This window comes from Loxodonta africana, chromosome 5, assembly GCF_030014295.1.
Source record: "Loxodonta africana isolate mLoxAfr1 chromosome 5, mLoxAfr1.hap2, whole genome shotgun sequence".
NCBI lineage: Eukaryota > Metazoa > Chordata > Mammalia > Proboscidea > Elephantidae > Loxodonta > Loxodonta africana.
In genome coordinates, this window is record NC_087346.1 from 87,189,828 (window position 1) to 87,208,995 (window position 19,168).

At 38.1% G+C, this 19,168-nt stretch overlaps 2 pseudogenes; one reads left to right on the forward strand and one right to left on the reverse strand.

Annotated features, from left to right (window-relative positions):
* Positions 1–1,340, forward strand: part of LOC135231447 (UDP-glucuronosyltransferase 2B31-like) — a 234,390-nt pseudogene extending 233,050 nt beyond the window's left edge.
* LOC100666277 (UDP-glucuronosyltransferase 2B4-like) overlaps positions 1–19,168 on the reverse strand; it is a 167,227-nt pseudogene that overhangs the window by 76,591 nt on the left and 71,468 nt on the right.

The window sequence follows — 19,168 nt, forward strand, 5'->3', positions numbered from 1 at the left end:
CACAGAGAGAATAGATAACTTGCACAGAACAGGCAGCAAGTAAATGTCAGAATCAAATTTCAAACCAAGTCAATCCACTTTCACACATTTAACTACTCTGTCACTGACATAAGATCAATACCAATACTTGGCCAACACTAACTCCTGATCAGCCCTGCCTGGACACATTCCTTGACCTCATGATAGACCAGCCTCCTATTTCTGGATAATGGTATTATTTTTAAACTTGTACACCTGGTCCGTTAACAATTTCTTACTGGATGATTCAAACCCTCCACTCTCAAATGATGGTCTTTTGCTTTTCTTTTTCATTTTTTGCTTTAAACTTAGCACTTTCAAAACTCTATCCTAAAAATACATTTCCTCCCCAAACTTCTCTATTTCTTTACACATTGAAATCGTTTATATTTAGAAATTCTAGCCTGTAAACTAAAATCATCTCAGAGGAAAATAATATATTTTTCTTCCAATCTTATGTGCCACTCATTTTACCATCTGCATGAAAATTTCACTTATTTATCTTTTTGATTTAGTCTCTGAGTTGATGTCTATTTGATTTTTCTTCAGCTATGAAGAGAACGTTATGAGGTTATCAACCATTCATCATGATCAGTCTGTTAAGCCCCTGGATTGAGCCCTCTTCTGGGTCTATTTTGTCATGCACCACAAAGGAGCCAAGCACCTTTACCCAGCCTCCCTCAGCGTGACCTGGTTACCAGTACCACTCTTTGGGTATGATTGGATTTCTACTGGCTTGTGTGGCAATTGTTACTTTTCTTATCCTAAAATGTTGCTTGTTTGGTTATCAAAAGTATTTTTAAGACAGAAAAAAAGAAAAAGAAGGAGTAGGCCTCTTTAAGGCCTAAGGCTAATAGGCATGATAAGTGAGAGCATTACATTTAATTTAACCATTATGGTTCAAGTTGTGGGAAGAGTCTCCCCTACATTTTGCAAAAGCTGAGCCTTTTCTGCTTTCCTCAGATCTTTCACTCTTAGTTAATTGTTATGATGTTGGTTAATCCGTTCTTCCCTAAGGAGGAATAATCCTGTGTGTTTTTTGATGAATTTCTTCTCAATATTCCTCCTGAAATGGACAGTTCCATTTATCAGATAGATTGTGTTCAAGGTATTATTCTCCTTTTGCAAATCCAGAAAAAATTCTACTTTGGTGATGTCTTATGTATCATTTCATAACGGGGACACAAACTAAAATTCACTTGAGCTTCAACCTATTGAGCTGAAAAGCTCAGGAAGCCTGATGTTTTCACTGAGAATTTTCAAAAATATTCTCTACATGGATAATGTGCATTCGTATGGAATACATGTATGCCTCATGAACCATAAAGTATTTCTTCATGAACTTTTTCTTTCTTTTAGAAGTTCTGAGTAGTTTTAACTGGCTTGCTACCTAAAATTGCACAATCCTGTGAAGTCTTTAGTTAGAAAGACTAAAGATATTTTCCACACCAGGGTTGAATATGTTTGAGTTATTGTTTTCCATTTATTGAATGGCCTTTGAAACTGGATAGTAAGACACAAAATAAAAGGAGAGAGTAGTTCCCTTTATCAGGAATGATAGGTGAGGCCCAACGAGTTGAGTCCAATGCCTCTAGATTATAATGTTAAAATATCCTATAATAAGATCTTTCATTTTGGGCCTTAACTTGTCAATTCACACAATTTAATACCTAGGATACTTAGGACAGAAAAATCAAAACTCTATACAAATGTTTTATATAGATTCTTCCCTCAACCCCATTGAAAAAGTAAATTGCAGATAGCATATACAAGCAAATTGTGTTATGTGCAACAATTTTTATAACCTTTGCATTTGAAAGCATTTGAAATGGCAAAAAAAGGTATCCAAACTTCTCTTTGAGTATCAGTAATCAGAACCTGTGGACCCAGAACAAACGAACCACAGACAAGAAAAAAAGATATTTCTTCGTGATTTCTTCTGCCAGATAAGAGAACTTTAAACATTTGGGTGGAATAAAGACATATTTAGCATTTTCGATACCTGGAAATTTTTATAACACTCTTCTATGACAAGCTAGGGGCCCATGGATGGCACAAACAGTTAAGCATTTGAGAACTAACTATAAGGTTTGTGGGTTAACCCATCCAGAAGTCCCTTGGAGGAAAGATTTGGCAATATGTTTCTGAAAGATCACAGCCTTGAAAACTCTGTGGAGTACTCTGCATATGTGGGCCCTCAATGAGTTGTATGCTGCTCTACGGCAACTAGTTAGGTTTGGGTTTTGGTTTCTAAATATCAAAGATATTTTCAGAAATAGTTGTAAATGAAATTAATTATGATAATAAATAATATTTTCTTTCTTTAAACATATCTTTCATTAAACTTTGAATCATGCCATTAAAAAAAATTAATATCACATTACAAGAGAAAAAAGTAATGCATTAATGATTTTTCATTACATTAATATTAGTTTCTTTTTTGTTTTTAAGTGAGAGGATAACTTATACCTACACATTAGTTAGAGACAATAATGTAGCTCAACACTTAGCACCTATGCCCAATTCCTCTCTATTTCTGCTTTCAGGAAGTAACTTTGCACATTTGTTAATGTCTTTGTCCACCTTGACGATCTTTGCAATTCTTAGACCACGTACCAGATACATCAATCTATATCTACTCATGGATGATTAAGGTGCCCTTTTATCCATTTTGATTTTGACAGTTTTTTCACATAAAGCAATATATGTAATTATATTTAGGAAAAGCCATAAACATGAAGGTACATTTGGCAGAAAGTCATAGAAGTCCCACAGTCTATTAAATTCCACAAATTGCAATATTTTCTATGTGGTTGTTTCCTCAGGATTGTCCCAGCAGCTTTCAAATTTCTCAGCAGTCAAAAAAAAGTTTTAATGCAAATAAAAACTTCAAGTAGTCACCTAGAATCACAGAATGAAGGTAATGTTCATCACCTTTACCATCTCTGTGCCATTGATCTTTATTTCAAATCTATTGTTTAAGGACAGGAATATGCCAGCATCACAGTGGTTGGAGACATAAATTAATGATTATGCACTTAATCTTCAAACGAATACAGGAAACTGAGTCTGTCTATGTTGGAGACTGACAGTATGATCAAGAGTTTCTGAATTAATTTCTACGTAAAATGCAATATTTATTAAAGGATATGTCATACAAATATACTAATCACAAGTTTCTTGTTTATTCTTAAATCCCAACAATAATCACAGTAATCACTCAATAATAATAATAAAGAGGACAGGGTACTTGGCAAGAATATGTCATTCCAGTGCTTTCCCTTGATAAAGCTTAACATTCAACCAGCTGGCAAAGAAAAGTGTTTAGAGGACCCAAATTCAACAACATAAAGCTGAATTTGGAGCTGAGATAAAATAACCCAAAAGCTGGCACAGTAGACAATATTTAAATTTTTCTCATGTACTGACATCTTAAAAACTTTTGTGCCTTTAGTCACAGCATTATGGTGAGATTCAGATAAGTGAGAAGCATGACTTTCCTTTGAAAATAAAGTGCGTGAGAGTGGGGTATATAGAGATCAAGTAATAGATTCCTGACAAAGGTCAACTGATATTAGGTACATGGGTCTGCAGTCCCACCTGTGGTCCCCAAATGTATAATCATAATAATAATAGGTTGGAGTTTGGGTGACAATAGTAGCTAGATCAGTCTTGGTCCAAGAGAGTACTTTCTATTCATACTATCCCATCGCCACTCTGTTCATACATCTAGCAAACCAGAGCTAGAGTGACCAATGATTTGGTGAAATCCCTATGGGGGGGGTGGAGCTCTGGTGGAGCAGCAGCTAAGAGTTCAGCTGCTAACCAAAAGGTTGACAGTTTGAATCCACCAGCCGCTCACTGGGAGCTTTATGGAGCAGTTCTACTCTGTTTTATAAGATCACTATGATTTGGAACTGACTGGGCAGCAATGGGTTTTTTGATAGTGCTATTAATTTTTCCAGTTCAAAGTATATGAAAATGTATCACATAGATTCAGTTGCCAAATCCCTCATTATTAACGTGGTTGACCATCTTTTGTATATGTTAATATTTTTATTTCTATAGGGTTTAAATATTTCTTGTTAAGATTATGTTTATTTTATGATGTCTGTTGTTATCGTGGTAAAAACTATAATATTTTATGGTTGATTTTTCTGACATTTAGGAAATCCGTTGACTTCCAATATTACTGTACTCTGTATTCTTACAGAACTTGTAATAGAGTATTACAATTTTCCAGTTGCTACTTCTAAATTTTCTCAGTAGACAGCTATATTATCCAAAGGTGATAACAAATTCTTCTGTGTTCTAGATTTTATTATTTTCTCATATTTTTCTTGACTTATTGAATTAGCCAGGACTTTCAATACAATGCTAAATAGTAAGACTGACAAGTATACACTGTTGTCAGGTTCTTGACTTTCACGATAATAAGTCATCAGGAAAAAGAACAAACCTCAGCTAATTTTAAGTAATTCATACATGTGCTTAAACAGAAAAATTAGTATATATGTCTTTTTAGTTGAAAACACATAACTCCTTCTGACCTCAGCCTTATTTAATCATTTTAGTTTTTGTTTCTTCTAATGTTGATCACATCATACATTTTAGTTAAACAAATCATGATAACCTCTCTTACATATGTATATGTCTTTGTATATGGAGAAAGAAATGAAAGGATACACATGAGGTAATCAACACCAATCATTGGAACGTGCTGCTGCATGGTGGTTGGGGAGGGGAGGGAGGAAATTGGAAGTAAGCCAAAAGAGTGGGTAAGTTTTTAAAAAGCACATTTTATAGAATTGTGATACTTTGTTTATGTAAAATTGAATGTCTGCATGTATATCTTCACTTTTTCTTTTAATCTATTTTGTGTTGCTGTTGTTTAAAATATACAGAACCATACACCATTTCAACAATTTCTACAACTACAATTCAGTGACACTGATCACGTTTGTCGAGTTCTGCTACCATTCTCACTGTCCTTTTCCAGTTTGTTCCTTCCTGTCATGGATTGAATTGTGTTCCCCCCAAAACGTGTGCATCAATTTGGCTGCTCAGTGATTCCTGGTATTGTGTGATTGTTCACCATTTTGTCATCTGATATGACTTCCCTATGTGTTGTAAGCCCTGCCTCTATGATGTTAATGAAGGGGGATGGGCAGCATTTGTGTTGATGAGGCAGGACTCAATCTGCAGGATTGGATTGTGTCTTGAGCCAGTTTCTTTTAGGATATAAAAGAGAGGAGCAACCAGAGAGACATGGGGACCTCATGCCACCCAGAAAGCAGTGACGGGAGCAGAGTGCATTGTTTGTACCTGGAGTTCCTGCGTGGCATATCTCCTAGTCCAGGGAAAGATTGACTAGAAGGACCTTTGTCCAGAGTCAACAGAAAGATAAAGCCTTCCCCTGGAGCTGATGGCCTAAATTGGCCTTCTAGCTCACTAGACTGTGAAAAAATAAATTTCTCTTTGTTAAAGCCATCCACTTGTGGCATTTCTGTTATAGCAGCACTAGATTACTAAGACACTCTGCCATTAACTTAAATCCCCCCCAATGCTGTCAGGTGGATTCTGAATCATAGCTATGCTATAAGACAGGGTAGAACCACCCCGTAGTTTTCAAGGATGTAATCTTTACTGAACAGTAAGCAACATCATGGTAAATGGAGAAAACATAGAAGTTGTCAAGGATTTCATTTTACTTAGATCCACAACCAACACCCATGGAAGCAGCAGTCATGAAATCAAACAGTGTATTGCATTGGGCGAATCTGCTGCAAAGGACCTCTTTAAAGTGTAAAAAAGCAAAGATGTCACTTTGAAGACCAAGATGCACCTCACCCAAGCCATGATATTTCAATAGTCTCATATGCATGCAAAAGCAGGACAATGAATAAGGAAGACCGAAGAAGAAAGACACCTTTGAGTTAGGATGTGTTCGTGAAGAATCTTGAATATACTGTAGACTGTCAGAAGAACAAACAAATCTGTCTTGGAAGAAGTACAGTCAGAATGCTCCTCAGTTGTGGGAATGACAAGATTTTGTATGACATACTTTGGATATTATCAGGAGGGACCAGTCCCTGGAGAAAGACATCATACTCAGTAAAGTAGAAGCTCAGCAAAAGAGAGACAGACCCTCAGGGAGATGGATGGACACGGTGACTAAAATGATGGGCTCAAGCTTAGCAACAATTGTGAGGAAGGTACAGAACCAGGAAGTGTTTTGTTCTGTTGCACACTGGATTGCTATGAGTCAAAACCAACTCAATGGCACCTAACAAAAATAGCAATCTTTACAGAAACAGACTGCCACACCTTTCTCACACAGAGCAACTGGTAAGTTCGAACACCCCACCTTTTGGTTAGCAGCCAAACACTTAACCTACTGAACCAACAGGGCTTCTTAATATAAACTCACTAACTCCTACATTTCTTATCTGACCTTTCAGTAAAACTTCTTAAACATCTGAGTTTTTATTTCTTGGAAATTAATACTTCAACTATCTACAAAACCTTAAAATACACTATAAGTGACTGAAAACATTCCTCTTGAAAAAAGAAATCAGATAAGGATGCCTTTTATTACCACTCTCGTTAAATATTGTGCTGAAAGTCCTAGCTAGAGCAATAAGGCAAGAAAAAGAAATAAAATGCATCCAAATTGGTATGGTTACCATCTGTCTGTCAGTTTGTCATTCTGTGGTAGCTTGCTAGTTGCTGTGATTCTGGAAGCTTTCTCACAGGTATTACAAATACCAGCAGGGTCATCCTTGGTGAATAGGTTTCAGCGGAGCTTCCAGACTAAGACAGACTTGGAAGAAGGACCTGGCAGCGTACTTCTGAAAAAACTGGCTGGTGAAAACCTTATGAATAGCAGTGAAACATTGTCTGATATAATGATGGAAGATGAGCCCCTCAGGTTGGAAGGCACTCAAAATACGACTAAGAAAGAGCTGTCTCCTCAAAGTAGAGTTGACCTTAACGATGTGGATGGAGTCAAGCTTTCAGCACCTCCATTTACTGATGTGGCATGTCTCAAAATGAGAAAAAGAACTGCAAACATCCATTAATGATTGGAACATGTATGTGGGGAGTATGAATTTAGGAAAATTTGAAGTCATCAAAAATGAAGTGAAATGCATAAAGATTGGTATCCTAGGACTTTGTTAACTGAAATGGACTGGTACTGGCCAATTTGAATCAAACAATCATATGGCCTACTACCCCAGGAATGACAATTTGAAGAGGAATGGTGTTGCATTCATCGTCAAAAAGAACATTTCAAGATATATGCTGAAGTACAACACTGTCAGTGACAGCATAATATCCATATACCTACAAGGAAGACCAGTTAATATGACTATTATTCAAATTCACATATGGACCATGAAGGCCAAATATGAAGAAATTGATGATTTTTACCAACTCGTTCTGTTTGAAATTGATCAAACATGCAAGTAAAATGCATTGATGATTACTGGTGATTGGAATGCAAAAGCTGGAACAAAAGAAGGATCAGTAGTTGGAAAATATGGCTTGGGTGGTAGAAACAAAGCCGAAGATCACATGACAGGATTTTGCAAGACCAACAACTTCTCCATTCCAAACACCATTTTACAACCAGAACAGTGACTATACACATGGACCTCACCAGATGGAATACAGAGGAATCAAACCAACTACACTGTGGAAAGAGACAATAGGAAAGCTCAATATCACCAGTCAGCCAGGGACCGACTGTGGAACAGAACATCAATTGTGCATATGCAAGTTCGAGTTGAAGTTGAAGAAAATTCGAACAACTCTACGAGATTCAAATTTTGACCATGAGCTTATCCCACCTGAACTTAGGAACCATCTCAAGAATAGATTTGATGCATTGAACACTAGTGACTGAGAACCAGACAATTTGTGGAAGAACATCAAAAACATTACACATGAAGAAAGGAAGAGGTCATTAAAAAGAGAAGAAAGAAAAGTCCAAAAGAATGTCAAAAGGGACTCTGAAATTTGCTCCTGAATGTACAGTAGCTGAAGCAAAATGAAGAAATGATGACGTAATAGAGCTGAGCAAAAGGTTTCAAGTAGTGGCTTGAGAAGATAAAGTAAAATATTATAAAGAAATGTGCAAAGACCTGGAAATAGAAACCAAATTTGAGAAAACCCTAGGCATTTCTCAAGTTGAAAGAACTGAAGAAAAAATTAAAGCCTCGAGTTGAATACTGAAGGATTCCACAGTGAAAATATTAAATAAGCAGGAAACATCAAAAGAAGGTGAAAGGAATACACAAAATCACTGTACCAAAAAGAATTGGTCAATGTTTAACCATTTCAAGAGATAGCATATGATCAAGAACCAATGGTACTCAAGGAAGAGTTCCAAGCTGCACTGAAGTCACTGGCAAAAAACAAGGCTTCAGAAATTGAGGGACTACCATTTGAGATGTTTCAACAAACAGATGCAGCACTGGATGTGCTCACTAGTCCATGTCAAGAAATTTGAAAGACGGCTACCTTAACAACAGACTAGAAGAGATCTATATTTTTACCCATTTCAAAGAAAGGTGATCCAACAAATTGCCGAAATTTTAGAACAATATCATTAACACAACAAATAGGTAAACAAAAACAGCTGCAGCGTTACATTGACAGGAAACTGCCAGAAATTCACACCGGATTCAGAAGAGGACATGGAATAAGGGATATCATTGCTGATGTCAGATGGATCCTGGCTAAAAGCAAAGAATACCAGAAAGATGTTTGCCTATGTTTCATTGACTATGCAAAGGCATTTGACTGTGTGGATCATAACAAATTATGGGTAACATTGCAAAGAACACTTAATTGTGCTCATGGGGAGCCTGTACATTGACCAAAAGGCAGTCTTTCTAACAGAGCAAGAGGATACTGCATGGTTTAAAGTCAGGAAAGGTGTCTGTCAGGGTAAGCAAATAATCTGAGAAGATGCTCTATAGGAAGAAGAACACAGCATCAGAGCTGAAGAAAGACTCGTGAACAACCTGCAATATGCAGATGACACAACTGTGCTTGCCGAATGTGAAGAGGACTTGAAGCACTTACTGGTGAAGATCAAAGACCACACCCTTTGACACAGATTGTGCCAAAATGTTAGATAAATCCTCACAACTGGACCAATAAGCAAAATCACGATAAATGGAAAAAATTTTGAAGCTATCAAGGTGGGCAAGAAATGAAACGACACAATGCGTTGGGCAAATCTGTTGCAAAAGATCACTTTAAGGTATTAAAAAGCCAAGATTTCACTTTAAGGACTAAGATGTGTCTGACCCAATCATGGTGTTTTCAGTTGTCTCATATGCATGTGAAACCTGGACAATGAATAAGGAAGACCAAGGAAGAATTCATGCATTTGAATTATGATGTTTGTAAAGAGGACTGAATATACCATGGACTGCCAGAAGAATGAACAAAACTCTCCTGGAAGAAGTACAGCCAGAATGCCCACTAGAAGAGAGGATGGTGAGACTATGTCTCACATACTTTGGACTTGTTATCAGGAGGTGACAGTCCCAGGTAAGGACATCATGCTTGCTAAAGTAGAGGGGAAGCAAGAAAGAGGAAGACCTTCAATGAGATGGGTTGACACAGCAGCTGCAACAATGGAATCAGATATAACAATGATTGTGACCATGGCTCATGACTCGGCTATATTTCATTCTGTTGTATATAGGGTTGCTATGAGTCAGAACTATTAAATGTCACCTAACAACAACAACTACAAGCTGGCAAAGAAGAAATAAAACTATCCCTATTCAAGGATAATTAGATCTTATACATAGAAAATCCCAAAGATTTCACAAGAAAGCTACTGGAATTAATTCAAAGAATTAACAAAGTAGCGTAACACAAGGTCAATATACAAAAATTGCATGGATACTTCTATACCAACAAAGAGAAATTCATAAAAGATGTTAGAAAAACATTACCATTAACTGTAGCCCCTCAAAAGATAAAATAATTAGGAATAAATCTAACCAGGATGTAAAAAACCTATACAAAGATAACCACAAAATACTACTCCAGGTAACCAAGGAACAAACAAAAATGGAAAAACATACCATGCTTATGGACAAGAAGACACAACATTGTGAAAATGACAATACTACCCCAAATGAAGTATGGCTCTAAAGCAATCCCAATCCAAATTCCAATAGCATTTTTTAATGAGATAGAAAACTAATCACTAATTTTATATGGAAAGGGAAGACACGCCAGAGAACCAAAGCATTACTGAAGAAGCAAAAAGTAAGAGGCCTCACACTATGTGATCTTAGAAGCTACTATTCAGTCATGGTAGTCAAGTAAACCTGGTACTCATACAACAACAGACAAACAAAATAGAATTTAGAACCCAAATGTAAATTCATTCACCTTTGAACACGTGATCTTTGACAAAGAGCCAAAGTCTATTAATGTGGAAAAGTTAGTCTCTTTAACAAGTGGTGCTGGTAAAACTGGATGTTCATTTGTAAATAAAATAAAATAAAACAATACCCACGCTTCACACCATATGCAAAAACTAACTCAAAATGGATCGAAATCCTAGAGATAAAACCTAAAACTACAAAGATTATGGAAGAAACAGTAGGGACAATGCTAGGGGCCCTAATATATGGCATAAATAAAATACAAAACATAACTAAGAATGCACAAACAGCAGAAGATGAACTAGATTAGTGATACCTCCTAAAAATTAAACACATATTGTAAGATTTCTCCAAAAGAGTAAAAAGAGTACCTACAGACTGTAGAAATAAATTTGGGCTATGACATATCTGATAAGGGTCTAATCTTTAAAATTTACAGAAAACTTCAACAACTCAAAGACAAAAAGATAAACAACCCAGTTAAAAAAATGGGCAAATAATAGGAACAGACACTTCACCAAAGAATGCATTCAGGCTGCTGACAAGCACATGAAGAAATGCTCCCAATCATTAGCCATTAAAACAAAAAATAACCAAACCTGTTGCCTTGGAGTCGATTCCAACTCATAGCAACCCTATAGAGAGATGCAAATCAAAACTACAATGAGATAACATGTCACCCCAATATTACTAACACTAATCAAAAAACAGAAAATAACAAATGTCGAAGAGATCGTGGGGATATTGGAAATCTTATACACTGCTGGTGGGAATATAAAATGGTACGACCACTACGGAAAATATTATGGTGCTTCCTCAAGAAACTAGAAATAGATCCAGCAATCCCACTCCTAGAAATATACCCAGGAAAAATAAGAGCCATTACACAAATAGATATGTTCATACCCTTGTTCACTGCAACAGTATTCACAATAGTAAAAAAGATGGAAACAACTAAGTACCCATCAAAGGATGAATGAATTAACAAACTGTGGTGTGTACACAACAATGGAATACTACAAAACAATAGATAATAATGACAAATCCACAAACCAGCTACAATATGGTTGAATTTGGAGGGCATTATAGGGTCGTTATGAGTCAGAATCCACTTGATGGCAATTTTTTTTTAATTTTTTGGTTTTATGCTAAGTGAAATAAGTCAATCACAAAAGGACAAATGTTGTATGAGACCTCTATTGTAAAGAAACAAGAAAAGGTTTACACAGATGAAAAACAAATGAACAAAAAATTCTTTGATGGTTACCAGGAATAGGACAGACAGGGAGGGAAAATTACCAGACAGATAGAAGACATATATTACTATTGGTGAAGAGAAAGGCAATACACAGTATGGAGGAAGTCAGAAAAATATGACTAAGGCATAGGAGGACGCTGAGAGGAATGCAAGTATAAAGGGCAACAATGGTAACTGGTAATTACTACAGGATGGAAACAATCCTGCAGCAATAATATTAACAAACACTAATTTACAAATTGATACTTAGGTAGATAGGTATGTCAAGAGGTGTAAGGGAACACACCTACCTGCAGATATAGGTTTAGTGGTGGATATTTCTACATACATAACTGTAGAACACACAAGGACCACAGTCGGGGCAACTTCTTAGACGTAACCAAACACCTTGTGAGATGAAGTTTCTAGGTCAAAGGTGAAAGAATATAGTCTCAGGGGACATCTATGGCAATTGGCATAACATAGCTAATAAAGACAAAGGTTTGCATCCTGCTTTGGTGAGAAGCTTTTGAGGTCTTAAAAGCTTGTAAATGGCCATTTTAGACACAGCTATTGGTCTCTAATCGTCTGGAGAGAAGGAGAGTGAAGAAGACCAAAGACTCAAGAGAGCAATTAATCTAAAAGACTAATGGACCACATGAACCCCAACCTACATGACCCTGAGACCAGAAGAACAAGATGGTGCCTGGCTACCACTACCTACCGCTCTGACAGGGATTATAACACAGGATTCTCGAAAAAGGTGGAGAAAAATTATAGACAAATCACATTTACAAAAAAGACCAGACTTAAGGGTCCAACAGAGACTGGAGGAATCCCAGAGACTAAGGCCCTGAGACAGACACCCTTCTGAACTATAATTGAAATCTTTCCCAGAGACCACCTATCAGCCAAATCATAGAAAGGCCCATAATGTAAACACTAATAGCCAAGAAGAAAGTGATCCTTAAAACGATCTATACAAGATCAAAAAAAAAAAAGCAGAGATAAAAAGGCAAGAAGGGGTGAAAATCAGAAAGAAAGGAAATGGGGAAACATGGACAGAAATGGGGAGGGGGCTGACACATCGTGGGGAAAGAAATCAATGTCCTGTGAACACTTACATAGAAACTATCCAATGGGAAGCGAATTTGCTCTGTTAACCCTCACTAACGCACAAAAAAAAAAATTTTAAAGAGGTGGCAGAAACAAATATATATATTTATGTACGTATATGTTTATATACTCTAAGAACATTCCATTTTCTAAAAGAAAGGAAATAATAATTAGGAAAAAACAGAACTTAATTAAGCTTACTTTAAATTCAGAGGTAATTTTATATGTATCACTGGGCACTACGCTAACTTTTAGAAACCCTGGTGGCATAGCGGTTAAGTGCTATGGCTGTTAACCAAAAGGTCGGGAGTTCAAATCTTCCAGGTGATCCTTGGAAACCGTATGCAGCAGTTCTACTCTGTCTTATAGGGTCACTATGAGTCGGAATCGACTCCACAGCAAAGGGCAATGGGTATGCTAACTTTGGAGACTGGGCAGTGCAGTAGTCAAGAGCTCAGGTTGCTAACCAAAATGTCAGCAGTTTGAATCCACCAGCCATTTTTTGGAAACTCTATAGAGGCAGTTCTATTCTGCTCTATGGGGTCACTATGCGTCGGAATCCACTTGCCTACAAGAAGTTTGTTTTTTTGTCAGGTGTGCTAACATCTACGTGTATCATGTGAATTTTTCTTCTCAACACTTCTAATGAGGTTGATACTATTCCATTAAATTGTAAGTACAAGAGGACAGGCATGATGTACATTTCTTTCACCACTGTATACCTAGAGTAAACACAATGCCTTGCACATCGTGTGGTTGCTGTTAGGTGCCATCAAGTCGATTCCAACTTACATTAGCGAACCTCTCCACAAAAGAACAAGACACTGGTCCTGAGCCACCCTCACAATCATTGTTATGCTTAAGGCCATTTTTGTACCCACCCTGTCAATTAATATCATCAAGGGTCATCCTCTTTTTAGGTGACCATCTACTTTACTAAACATGATGTCCTTCACCAGGGATTGATCCTTCCTGATAATGTGTCTATAGTACAGAAGACAAAGTCTCGCCATCCTTGCTTCTAAGGAGCGCTCTAGGTTTATTTCTTCCAAGACAGATTTGTTCATTCATTTGGCAGTTCATAGTATATTCAATATTCTTCACCAACACCATAATTCAAAAGTGTCAATTCTACTTCAGTCTTCCTTATTCATTGTCTAGCTTTCACATGCATATGAGGCGACTGAAAACACCACAGCTTCAGTCAGGTGTGTGTTAGCCTTCAACATGACATCTTTGCATTCTAACACTTTAAACGGGTGTCTGGCAGCGAATTTGCCCAATGCAATGTGTCACTTGATTTCTTGACTGCTACTTCCACGGGTATTGATTGTGAATCCAAGTAGAATGAAGTGCTTGACAACTTCATATTTTATACTTATCATAATGTTGCTTACTGGTACAGTTGTGAGGATTTTCGTTTTCTTTTTGTTGAGATGTAATCCATACTTGAGTCTATAGTCTTTGATTCAAATCACTAAGTGCTTCAAATCCTCTTCATTTTCAGCAAGGAAGATTGTGTCATCTGCATATCAAAGGTTGTTAAGGAGTCTTCCTCCTATCCTGATCTCATGTTTTTCTTCATATAGTCCAGTTCCTCAAATTATTTGCTCAGCATACAGATTAAGTATGGTGAAAGTATACAACCCTGACACACAACTTTCCTAACTTTAAGCTGTGTACTGTCCCCTTGTTCTGTTTGAACAACTACTTCTTGATCTATGCACAGGTTCAGAAAGAGCGTGATTAATGTTCTGGAATTCTCATTCTTCTCAATGTTATCCATAATTTGTTATGATACACACAGTCGAATGCCTTTGCATAGTCAACAAAGCACAGTTAAACATCTTTCTAGTATTCTCTGTTTTCATCCAGGATCCATCTGACATCAACAATGATATCTCTTGTTCTCCATCCTCTTCTGAATCTGGTTTGAATTTCTGGCACTTACCTGTGGATATACTGCTGCAACTGTTTTTGAATTATTTTCAGCAAATTTTCACTTCCATGTGATATTAATGATATTGTTCGATAACTAACGCATACCCGGTGTGGTGATCCAAAACGTTATTCCTGAACGGTCTGGACCATTATTATTCATGTCAGAATTGGGTGGCTGTAGTTTTCCATGTCCTTTAATGACACGGCACATTAGCACTAAGAGACACCCTAAGCGATCTCCTGTACTCCAGACATAATCTTTTTTTAGCAACATTGTGTTATATTTATTCCATTTCCACTTGGAAATCAGGATCATTCACACTACCCAAAATAGTATCTCCCTTATTTACTTGTGGATCCAGAGGCATGAGAAGCCCAAAGTAGCCAGGCAGGATTCTTCCAATTAAATGAAATTAGTGTTGTGTCTTCTGCTAGGAGCATTTCTACCTTTGGAATGAAGATATCTGGACCTGTAGTGCATAGGGTCACTGGGACAAGAAGCAAATATCTTGTGAGTGGGTCCCTTGGGGTAATAGAGAGTGGTGCCACTTCCATTTTCACCCCTGCATTCCTGGACTTGTGAATCCTGGCTATGGGAGAAAGAACACCATATATTGCACACTGGTTTAGAGTATATACAGCCCCCTAGAGAACAATGGAACAACTCTGCAAAGTATTACCAACTAGCTGGCAGTATAATTATGCCTTTAGGAGGCCATTACATCGTTTTACATCGTTCTATGAAGCCAGCTGCTTCAGGATAATAGTGAATAGTGAACATGGTAAGACAAGTGAATTCCAAGAGCATGGGCCAACTGCCACACTTCATTTGCTGTGAAATAAGTCCCTTGATCCAAAGCAATGCTGCGTGGGATACCATGATGGTGCATAAGGCATTCTGTGAGTCCACACAGAGTAGTTTTGGCAGAAGCATTGCATGCAGAGAAGGCAATTCTGTATCCGGAGTAAGTGTCTATCCCGGTAAGAAAGAAACGCTGCCCTTTTCAAGATGGAAGAGGTCTAATATAATCAACATGCCACCAGGTTGTGGGCTGATTGTCTCAAGAAATAGTTCCTTGTCAAGGACTCAGTGTTGGTCTCTGCTGCTGGTAGATTGGGGGCTCAGCAGTGGCTGTAGCCAAGTTGGCCTTGGTGAGTGGTTATACATGTTGCTGAGTCTATGTATAATCTCCATCCCAGCCACCATAATCACCTTGTTCCTTAGCTTATGGAGAATGACAGGAGTGGCTGAGGAAAGAGGGCAATTGGTTTCCATAGAAGGCATGATCCAATCCAATTGACTCTTAAAGTCATCCTCTGCTGAGGTGACTCTTTGGTGATCATTCACATAAGATACAAATATTTTCAGTTCTTTGGCCCTTTCAGAAAGGTCTAGCCAAATATCTCATCTCCACACCTGTTTATCACCAATTTTCTGATCATGTTCTTTCCAAGTCCCTGACCATTCAGCTAATCTTTGGCCATCTCCCATGAAATCAGTACATAATCTCACATCTGGCCTTTTTTTCTTCCAAGCAAAGTGAACAACCAGGTACAGTATTCGAAGTTCTCGCCATTGGAAGGATTTCCCTTCACCACCGCCCTTCAGGGAGGTCCCAGATATGAGCTGCAGTGCTGCCACTAGCCATATTTCAGTGGTGCTTGCATATCATGTTGAACTATCTGTAAACCAGACACGAGTTTTCTCATCCTCAGTCAACTGATCATAATGAACTCTCCGTCAGGCCATACTTGCAAACTAGGGGGAAGGGGAAGGAAGATAATGTGACAGAAATGGAGACCATGGGGATTTAAGCCACTTCCTCATGCAACTTACTTCTGACTTCAGGTCCTGCTCTAGCCCAATCTCATGTATACTACTTCCATTTCATGATGCAGTGCTCCTGTGCACATCTGACTTTATGACTTCATGGGTCAAGCAATACCCAATTCATGATAGACAGTTCATGGGTCAGACAACACCCAGTTGATAATAGACAGTTTGTGATGGTGGCCCATGGTTAGGCATTCGGGCTGTACTAAGGCAGTGTAACAAATCAAAAGCTATTTCTAAAAAGGAGAATAGTAATCTGCAGAGGATGGCAGGGATTGGCTCCAAAATCCTCAGGGTTTGTGCTGTGATTCATGAATAGGGGCCTGAAAAACTACAATGGATCAGCCAGACCATGTGACCTAAGGGGCAGGAAAGCTTGCATAGCAGCCTGAACCTGTTGCAGAGCCTTCTCTTGTTCTGAGTCCCACTCAAAACCCACAGCTTTTGACTTGAAGCCAAGACGGCAGACTAGTCAGATGCGCTAACATCCCACTGCAGTAGAGACCCAAATCACCAAGTAAAACAGATACAGATGTCAATCCTGGAACCCTAAACCTTAAATGAAGGGATAAAGTATTAGTGCAGACGTCACCGAGGAGAAGAAACAGATATTAGGGATGAAACAGAGATACAGAGTGGACTTTCCTGGCCAAGAGGCATGTCTTAGTGTGGTTGTCTCAGAATAAAACCAAGAATCCTGCACATGGAAAGGCACCTCTACAGAACTGCCAGTAGGAGAAAAGGTACAGTGCAGGCACATCCAGGGCTAAGTAAGACCACATTTACTGGCTGCACCTCAAGAAGAGCTCAGACTCCTCCAGGAGAATGTTCCTACAACTCTTACCCCTCCGGTGAACACCAGCTACAACTGTCCCATCCAAGCAACCACGACTGTCGGGAACAACAGTACCAACCCACATTATTGCCCTCCTCCATAAGTTCTCTCTGCCCTGCCTTCTCCCACTTCTCATCTTTCTCCTCCTCCCTGCCACCCGTGGCCCCAAGGGGAATTAGCCCAGACCCTAGGCCCTTCCAAACCATCTCCAGATAACTCCACAACAATAAACATACACATATTGATAATCACAATAAACATAAATTGCTTAAAAGCACCCATAAAAAGTCAGAGAGTGACAGAATGGATTAAAGAAAAATGTCCCATCAGTATGCTCTCTACAAAAGACACACCTTAGACACAAAGACATAAATACATTAAAGATCAAAGGACAGAAAAAAAAATATGAAGCAAAAAACACCCAAAACAGAGCAAAAAAAAATGAAACAAGACCCATACCTCACACTGTGCACAAAAACCAACTCTAAATGGACCAAAATCCTAAATATAAAACCCAACAGGATAAAAATCATGGAAGAATAAAGAGGCACAACACTAGCAGCCCCAATACATGGCATAAACAGTATACAAAACATTACTAACAATGCACAAACACCAGAAGAGAAACTAGATAACTGGGAGGGCCTAAAAATCTAACAAACACCTGTACTCATCCAAAGACTTCACCAAAATAGTAAAAAGGCAACCTACAGACTCAGAAAAAGATTTTGGCTTTGACAATTACTATCAGCATTTGATCTCTAAAATCTACATGACACTGCACAAACTCAACAACAAAAAGACAAATAACCCAATTAAATATGGGTAAAGGATGTGAATAGACACTTCACCAAAGAAGACATTCAGGTGGCTGTCAGATTCATGAGGAATGCTCGTGATCATTAGTGTCACAGATTGAATTGTGCCCCCCAAATATATGTCAACTTGGCTAGGTCATGATCCTCTTGTATGATTGTATGACTGTCTATCATTTTATCTTCTGATATGCTTTTCCTATGTGTTGTAAATCCCATCACTATGATGTAATAAGAGGGATTAGCAATGGTTATATTGATGAGGTCTACAAGACTAGATATGTCTTAAGCCAATCTATGTTGAGACATAACAGAGAGAAATGAGCAGAGAGACATGGGAACCTCATACCACCAAGAAAACAGTGCCAGGAGCACAGCATTTCCTTTGGACCTGAGGTTCCTGCACGGAGATGCTCCCAGAACAAGGGAAAACTGATGACAGGGACTTTCCTCCAGAACCAAAAGAAAGAGAAAGCCTACCCCTGGAGTTGGCACCCTGAATTCAGACTTCTAGCCTACTGGACTGTGAGAGAATAAACTTCTCTTTCTTAAACGCATCCACTTGTGGTATTTCTGTTATTATATCAGCACTAGATGACTGAGACAATTAGCCATAGAGACACGGAAATCAAAACTACAATGAGATACCTTCTCACCCCAAAAAGGCTGGCATTAACACCCCTTGAAATGGTTGAATGCCCACCAATTCTTTTTGGTATATTGACTCTGTGTATTTCATCCATCTTTTCCAGATGCTCCCTGCATCATTTAATATTTCCCCATAGAATCCTTCACTATTGCAACTCAAGGTTGATTTTTTTTTTTTTTTGCCAGGGTGGAAAGGTACTTTTATTTTGTTGCAAAAGGAAAGGAGACAGTCAGGGCTGCAGCTACCAAGACTGCTCATCGAGGGTGAGGGGAAAGCTTACTTTTAAGGCATTTATAAGTAGG